The sequence below is a fragment of the Dasypus novemcinctus genome, chromosome 30, assembly GCF_030445035.2.
Source record: "Dasypus novemcinctus isolate mDasNov1 chromosome 30, mDasNov1.1.hap2, whole genome shotgun sequence".
NCBI classification, from domain to species: domain Eukaryota; kingdom Metazoa; phylum Chordata; class Mammalia; order Cingulata; family Dasypodidae; genus Dasypus; species Dasypus novemcinctus.
This window is the reverse complement of record NC_080702.1, coordinates 28,762,983-28,771,789: the sequence shown is the minus strand read 5'-3', so window position 1 is coordinate 28,771,789 and position 8,807 is coordinate 28,762,983.

Sequence of the window (8,807 nt, the reverse complement as noted above, 5' to 3'; positions counted from 1 at the left end):
ACGTCCAGTCTGTTTCTTTGTGAACATGGCTCTCGGTCCTCTCCAGGGCTGGCTGACATTCAGCAGCTGATTCACACGTGTCCATCTAAACTCACACCTTCATCCAGAGAGCACCACTCCTCTTCAGAGGTCACCGACACCTTCAACCATGGCTGTGAAAGCAAACATGATGAGCCTCCTGTTGGGTGGCTGTTCCAGGAACTGCAGTCCTTGTGACTTTGTACTAATATTAGTGTGTCTGCTACTGTATTTTTGCTTCTCCTTCCTTTTTTCCTAGATTATTACCCGGATTTCTCATGTGGTTTCCATGGCATCGCGTGTGGTTCCTTCATGCAATCATCCAACTACCCCATCGCCCTTTCTCTCTGGCATTCTGAAAGCATACCCCTCTCCTCTGTTGGACCTTGCTCACCATCTGCCACTAGATAAAGTCCAAACATTTAGCGAGGCCAAAGGCGCTTTAATGAATCTGAGTCTATATAGCAGGGATTCTTAAGCTTTTTTATCTTCCATGGGCTCCTTTGCCTGTCAGCTGAAATGAATACTACTGTCATTTATTTATTGCAAGAATTCACAAGTGAAGGAAAGGTGAGATTTCAGTTAGCAGCTAGAGAAAATAAAGATAATAAGTTGATTTTTTTTTACAATTCAATCTCAGGGACACCCTGAGTCCCCGCCCCTTGGTAGGTGGGGACTCACAGATAAAAGGCATGGCAAAGGACAGAGTTGAGGGTTTTGAATGTTGGAGTTTTGATGTTGGATTTGATGTTGAAGCCTTAAGCTGGAGCCCCGGGGAAAGAGAGAGCCGTTCGCCTGATAGTCTACAGCTGACCTTGTGGAGAGAGGCAAAGCCTAGAGAGTCTCATAGTCTACAGCTGACCTTGTGGAGGAAACAGAGATGCTGAGCCCAGAGGAACCCAGGAAGCGTGAACCCTCGCAGATGTCAGCAGCCATCCTGCTCCAACACATGGAAATAGACTTTGGTGGGGGAAGTAATTTATGCTTATGGCCTGGTGTCTGCAGGCTCCTACCCCAAATAAATATCCTTTATAAAAGCTAACCAATTTCTGGTAGTCTATGAAGCTCTTTAGGCTTTGTCACTCTCCACAAGGGGCGGGGACTCAATATCCTAATGAAGTGACCCAATCAAAGCCCTAATCATAACTCAATCACACCAGGTACAGACCAGATTACAAACATGATCCAATACTATTTTTGGAATTCATAACCAAATTAAACTGCTACACTCCACTCTCTGAATTCCAAAAAGACATTACAATATTTGAAAAAATTTATATCATAACAATGCAAGTACTAAATCATATCACAATTAATTTAAAGAAATACAGTTTGTCTTGGGGCAAAGTCCTGTCTGCTATAGTCCTCTGAAACTTACAGAACAATTAAACTGTTTCCAATACACAAATGGACAAAGGATAAACGTTTTCATTACAATAAGGAGAAATTGGGAAGGAAATATGAATCATGGGTCTTCTACAGTTCAGTAAACCTGCAGGGCATCCTCCACTTGATATCAGTCTGAGAGTCATTCTGAAGAAGATGGTTTCTTCTCCTTGGGGCCTTATGGGGGAACACCCTTTCCACAGTCTTGCCCAATGGCCATTTTTTCGGTTCCACTCTCCTCAAGCATCTGGGTGTCAACCAAGCTCCAGACCTCTCCCTCCAAGTGTGTTGGGGTGATTGCCACACCTTACCCAATCTTTGGGTTAGAGTCTTAACCCCCCTAGTACAGTGATGTGAAGACAACATTCCCCCTAACCTTTGGCATATAGGCTCAACCCTCTCAGAGCAAGGAGTTGACCACCTGGCCTTCCCTAACCTTTGGGGAACAGGTTCACTCCTCTCAGACCTGTGAAGTGCTGACCTTAACCGCCTTAATCATGGAAATTGTGCTCCACCCTCTCTGTACGTTGGGGTGGCAAAACTCTCCCAGAACATCAGGTGGGAACATCCACCCTCTTCAACTGCTGGGGCAAGCTCACCCTCTCTGTACACATGGGTGGGTTTCCTCTCTTGGTCCAAGGTGATGTCCTAATTCCAGATCTCATCTTCCATGGTTTTCCTCTTGAAGTCATTTCCCCTTCAATCCCTCCTTTCCATGTCCCTTTTATTCCAGGGTGACAGTGGTTTTGTTCATACAACTGTATCAAAAAACCTTGTTGGTTGAGCATGCAGGAAGCAGGGGTCCAAACCATCAGACAGTAGGACTTTCTACACATCTTTCCAAGATAACCGAATCTTCAGTCTGATTTACAAGTTCCACATTTAGTTAAGCCCTCCAATGGGGCACTTTCGTCTGGGAGCTTGATTTCCAGAGGCTTGGAATTTCCAGAATCAGTTTCTGTTTTCTTTGAATCCAACAGTTGAGTCCTCAGCATATCTCTCTCATCTAGTATTTTGCTATAAGCTGCAAGCAGAAGCCAAGCCGTATTCTCTGGGTTTACTTTGGAAATTTCTTCAGCTAAATGCCCAGGCTCACCATTTTCAAATTCTACCTTCCATAAAATACCAGGAGTTAATCTTGCTAAGTTTTCTGCAACTTTAAGACATGGATCGCCTTTCCTCCAGTTTTCAATAATAGTTTCATCATTTACTGCTAAGGCATCATAAAAAGTCTCTTTAGCATCTATATTGCTATCAACAGTTTCTTCAAAGCACAGTAGGTCTTTTCTTCCAAGCAGCTCACAAATCCTCCAAAAAATACTCCTTACCCATTTAAAAAAAAATTTTTATTGTTTTTGTAAAAATATTACATTAAAAAATATATGAGGTCCCTTTCAACCCCACCCCCCCACCCCACCACTCCCCCCCCAGCCACATTCACTCCCATCATCACGACACATCCATTGCATTTGGTAAGTACATCTCTGGGCATCTCTGCACCTCATGATCAATGGTCCACATCATGGCCCATACTCTCCCCCATTCCATCCAGTGGGCCCTGGGTGGATTTACAATGTCCGGTGGTTGCCCCTGAAACACCGTCCAGGGCAACTCCAAGTCCCAAAGGCATCTCCACATCTCATCTCTTCCTGCCATTCCCCATACCCATCAGCCACCATGTCCACTTTTCCCACTCCAATGCCACCTTTTCTCTGTGGACCTTGGATTGGTTGTGTCTGTTGCACCTCTATGTCAAGAGGAGGCTCAGATTCCACATGGATACTGGATGCAATCCTCCTCCTTACCCATTTTTAAAACCATTCCAGAATTTCGGTAATTGTACCCACTCTTGGTACCAAATTCTGTATTAGTCAGCCAAAGGGGTGCTGATGCAAAATACCAGAAACTGGTTTATTTTTATCAAGGTTATTTATTTGGCGTAGGAGCTTACAGTTAACAGGCCACAAAGCGTAAGTTACTTCCCTCACCAAAGTCTATTTTCATTGGAGTAAGATGGCTGTCGACGTCTGTGAGGGTTCAGGCTTCCTAGGTTCTTCTGGGCTCAGCTCCTCTGTTTTCTCCACAAGATTAGCTGTAGACTATCAGGCAAACGGCTCTGTTTCCTTCCCCAGGGCTCCAGCTTAAGGCTTCAGCATCAAACTCCAACAACAAAACTCAAACATCAGAAAACCCTCCACTCCGTGCCTTGCCATGCCTTTTATCTGTGAGTCCCCACCCACCAAGGGGCGGCGACTCCGTGCCCTAATGACACGGCCCAATCAAGGCCCTAATCGTAACTCAATCATACCCAGGTACAGACCAGATTACAAACATAGTCCAATATCTATTTTTGGAATTCATAACCATATCAAACTGCTACACATGGTATGGCATCTCTACTGCTCAAATGCTCAGGACGGGTGGCATGGCATGAAATGCAGTGGAAGAAAAGGTGCTGTGAGTTCAAGAGGCTGTGACAGGAAGTGGATTTGGCTCAATGGATAGGGCGTCTGCCTACTACATGGGAGGTCCAAGGTTCAAACCCAGGGCCTCCTGACCCATGTGATGAGCTGGCCCATGTGTAGTGCTGATGTATGCAAGGAGTGCTGTGCCACACAGGGGTGTCCCCTGCATAGGGGAGCCCCTCATACAAGGAGTGCACCCTATAAGGGGAGCCACCCAGTGTGAAAAAAGTTCAGCCTGCCCAGGAATGGCACAGCACACAAGGAGAGCTGACGCAGCAAGATGATGCAACAAAAACGCGACACAGATTCCCGGTGCCACTGACAAGAATGCAAGCAGACACAGAAGAACACACAGCGAATGGACACAAAGAACAGACAACTGGGGGGGGGCAGGGAAGGGGAGCGAAATAAATAAAAATAAATCTAAAACAAAAATCAAAACAGTTACAATAGAAAGCCTAAAAACAGTGGTGTAACAATGTTAAAAAAAAAATCCTGTGACATTTAGATCCTATGGTGAAAATATGAAGGATAAAGGTTTTGATTTCATTTGTCTGCTTCAGTTCATATTAGTGAGTCTATCCATGGAAGAGAGGAAATGGACGGCCATGAATGCAGACCTCAGAGTGTAAGTTGAAGGTTAGGAGGCCTGTAAAGTTCTTTTCTGGACCTGTAGGGATTGAGGGTTGATGACTATGCCCAGAATCTGAGAGTAAAGTCTACCAAGTGAAAGAGATAATTTTCTACTTCCTGATCCTAAAGTGAAGGTGCTTGGGCAGTTTGAGATTATTTATGAATTCCAAAAAGAGAGATTATGTTTGTAAACTGGTCTGTTCCTCTGGGTGTGATCCCCTTTGATTGTACAAAATTCAGCTGAGATGGCTTTGATTACATTATGTTAAGACCAGGGCTTTGATTTGACTATGTCAATAGTGTGTAACTCAGGGCTATAACCCACCCCCTTGGTGGGTTATTATATAAAGGGACACTCACACAGAAACACAGAAGAAGATACACGGGAAGAGAGAACTTTGTCATGACACAGAAGAAGAGAGAACTTTGATCCTGCAGCCCCAGGAAGAGAAACGAGTCCTATGCCAGCCTGTAGCTGAGAGAGAGGAAGGCTGAACCCTCACAGAGATCGGCCGCCATCTTGCTTCAACACGTGGCAACTGACTTTGGTGAGAAACCAACCTTGAGTTGGACTCTTTTGGACCTTGTAACTGTAAGCGTTTACCTCAAATAAAAGTCAACAGATTTCTGTTACTTTGCATCAGCACCCCTTTGGCTGACTAATACAGCACTTTTGGGGCAAGGGAGGTGTAGCAGTTTGATATGGTTATGAATTCCAAAAATAGATATTGGATTATGTTTGTAATCTGGTCTGTACCTGGGCATGATTAAGTTATGATTAGGGCTTTGATTGAGCCATTAGGGCATTGAGTCCCCACCTCTGGGTGGATAGGGACCCACAGATAAAAGGTATGGCAAAGAACAGAGTTGAGGGTTTTTTTTTTTTTTAAGATTTATTTATTCATTTCTCTCCCCTTCCCCCCTCCTGCCCCAGTTGTCTGTTCTGTGTGTCTATTTGCTGTGTATTCTTTGTCGCTTCTGTTGTTGTCAGTGGCATGGGAATCTGTGTTTCTTTTTGTTGCGTCATCTTGTTGTGTCAGCTCTCCATGTGTGCGGCGCCATTCTTGGGCAGGCTGCACTTTCTTTTGCGCTAGGCAGCTCTCCTTACGTGGTGCACTCCTTGCACGTGGGGCTCCCCTACATGGGGGCACCCCTGCGTGGCAGGGCACTCCTTGTGTGCATCAGCACTGTGCATGGGCCAGCTCCACATGGGTCAAGGAGGCCTGGGGTTTGAACCGCGGACCTCGCATGTGGTAGACGGACGCCCTAACCACTGGGCCAAGTCTGCTTCCCAAGTTGGGGGTTTCTGATATTGGAGTTTTGATGTTGGGTTTGATGCTGAAGCCTTAAGCTGGAGCCCCGGGAAGTAAGCTCATAGAGGAAAGAGAAGCCAGCCCCAGGAAGAGAGGAACCCCGTGCCCAGGAAGAAGCAAGCCCTGCGAAGAAAGGAACCTTGAACCCAGAGAGAAGCAAGACCCTGGAAGGGAGGAACCCAGGAAGCCTGAACCCTCGCAGCCATCGGCAGCCATCCTGCTCCAACACATGGAAATAGACTTTGGTGAAGGAAATGATACTTGAAAATAGAGTTTGGTGAAGGAAGTAACTTATGCTTTATGGCCTGGTATCTGTAAGCTCCTACCCTAAATAAATACCCTTTATATAAACCAACCAGTTTCTGGTATTTTGCATCAGCACCCCTTTGGGTAACTAAATACAGGAGTGCACCCAAGTCATGGGATGTTGACATTTGGCCAGAGATGATTGAAGTCCAGAATGTAAACTCCCAAACTCCTGTGTCACCCTGGTTGGCTGCTGCAACCTCTTCTCTGAACACCTTCTCCATTTGAAAAATAACCTTGCGTTGCTGCTGGGACTGGTGGAGACTGAACTCCTATCCAGGAGACACCAAATAACAATGACCTGTAATGCCCATCACTAACTGGATGTAATGTGATCCACTTAACCATAAGCCTGGATAAGACCAGCAGTATTACTTCGTAAAGTAGGAAAGGTCTATCTACAAACGGGCTGGGCATGTTTGGGGATACAAGAGATCTTAATCAGCATGAGGCTCAGATTCCCTTGGCACCTGTGTCTATTAATATCTTAGCATCCTCTCCCCGAGTTACACCTCTCTGACCTCCTGGGTGTCTTGAATTAGGTTCCTGTTATTTCAATTTGTATTTCCTCTTCAGCCCAAGAGTTCTTAAGAGAAGCCCTTTACATTTCCAGATTGAAGGGCCCTTCTGTTTTTGTTAATAATATCTAGGTTTATTTTAAATTTTTTGCCTTGTGATCTGAGAGTACTCTGTCATATTTCTGCCTTTTGGAAATTACCAAGGTCTTCTTTGGCCCTAATAGATGATTGCCATTTGGGAATGTGTCATGGAAGCTTGAGAAGATTATCCAATTTCTGTTATCAGGGTGTTGAGTTCCATATATTTATGAGAGCTCTTCTATTCATAAATATGGCTTTTAACATCAGAAAACGGTGTTTAACATCAAAAATATCATTTTTTTCACATTTAGTACTTTTGGTCTTGAATTCTACTTCATTTGACAGCGGGATCACCACCTGTGCTTCTTGTTTCCATTTGCCAGTAGCTCTTTGTCCCTCCCCTTATTTTTTGACTATCTCACTTTAAATGTGTCTTTTTAAAAAACACAGTATATATTTGCATCCTGTTTTTTGAGTCGGTTTGAAAATCCTTTTCTTTTAGCAGGTGTGTTAAGTGCATTCATGTTTTTTTTTTTAAGATTTATTTTTATTTATTTCTCTCCCCCACCCCCATTGTCTGTTCTCTGTGTTGATTTGCTGTGTGTTCTTCTGTGTCCCCTTGTGTTCTTGTCGGGCACAGGGAATCTGTTTCTTTTTGTTGCGTCACCTTTTTTTTTTTTTTTTTTTTAAAGATTTATTTTTATTTATTTAATTCCCCTCCCCTCCCCCGGTTGTCTGTTTTCTGTGTCTTTTTGCTGCGTCTTGTTTCTGTGTCCGCTTCTGTTGTCATCAGCGGCACGGGAAGTGTGGGCGGCGCCATTCCTCAGCAGGCTGCTCCCTTCGCGCTGGGCGGCTCTCCTTATGGGCGCACTCCTTGCGCGTGGGGCTCCCCTACGCGGGGGACACCCTGTGTAGCACGGCACTCCTTGCGCGCATCAGCACTGCGCATGGGCCAGCTCCACACGGGTCAAGGAGGCCCGGGGTTTGAACCGCGGACCTCCCATATGGTAGAAGGACACCCTAACCACTGGGCTAAAGTCCGTTTCCCTGTTGCGTCATCTTGCTGCGTCAGCTCTCCATGTGTGTGGCGCCACTCCTGGGCAGGCTGAACTTTCTTTCATGAGGGATGGCTCTTCTTACCGGGCGCACTCCTTGTGTGTGGGGCTCCCCTACGCGGGGGACACCCCTGCGTGGCAGGGCACTCCTTGCGCGCATCAGCACTGCACGTGGGCCAGCTCCACACGGGTCAGGAAGCCCTGGGTTTGAACCCTGGACCTCCCATGTGATAGGCGGACACTCTATCTGTTGAGCCAAGTCCACTTCCAATCATGTTTGTTGACATGAATGATACATTAGGTCTCAATTGTCAAAATGTTTCACAATTTTGTATATTTTGTTCTATTGCTATATTTTTTTCTATAATCTTTACTCATAACTTTTTGCTACTTAGAAAGATTTGTATTATTTCCTAGTTTTTAATCTTTATACTTAAACCTTTAAAATGACCTTTGTTTCTTGTTTTCTAAACTTTTTATTATTTTATCAGGTTTTAAAAAAACTCTTTAATGTTTTCCTGTCTTTATATATCAATAAACTTATTCTCTTTCTTTCTTTCTTTTTTTTTTGAGGTACTGGGGACTGAGGATTGAACCCAGGACCTCACATGTGGGAAGCCGGTGCTCAACCACTGAGCCACATCAGCTCCCCTGAGTTGTTGTTGTTTTTTTTTTTTTCATTTGTTTTGCTCGTTGTTTGCCCTTGTTTTTTTCAGGAGGTACCAGAAACCGAACCTGGGACCTTCCATGTGGGAAGCAGGAGCTCAATCGCTCGAGCCATAGCCGCTCCCTTGTTGTGGGAAACTGGCTTACCTGTGTGTTATTGTAAATGTTACACCTGTTAAATGTAGCAGTTGTTAGATGTTGCAGTTGTTCCCTGTTATTGTAAATGATGTTGCAGTTCCGATAGCAAACAGCTCCTTGGTAGTGTCCCAATAAATGTCATGGGAAAACAAGGGTCGAGGCTCTTAGTTCCAGAAGCTGTGAGTCCCCTGGTCCCAGGTTTGTCTCCCCTCGTGTCTCTCTGTCCTT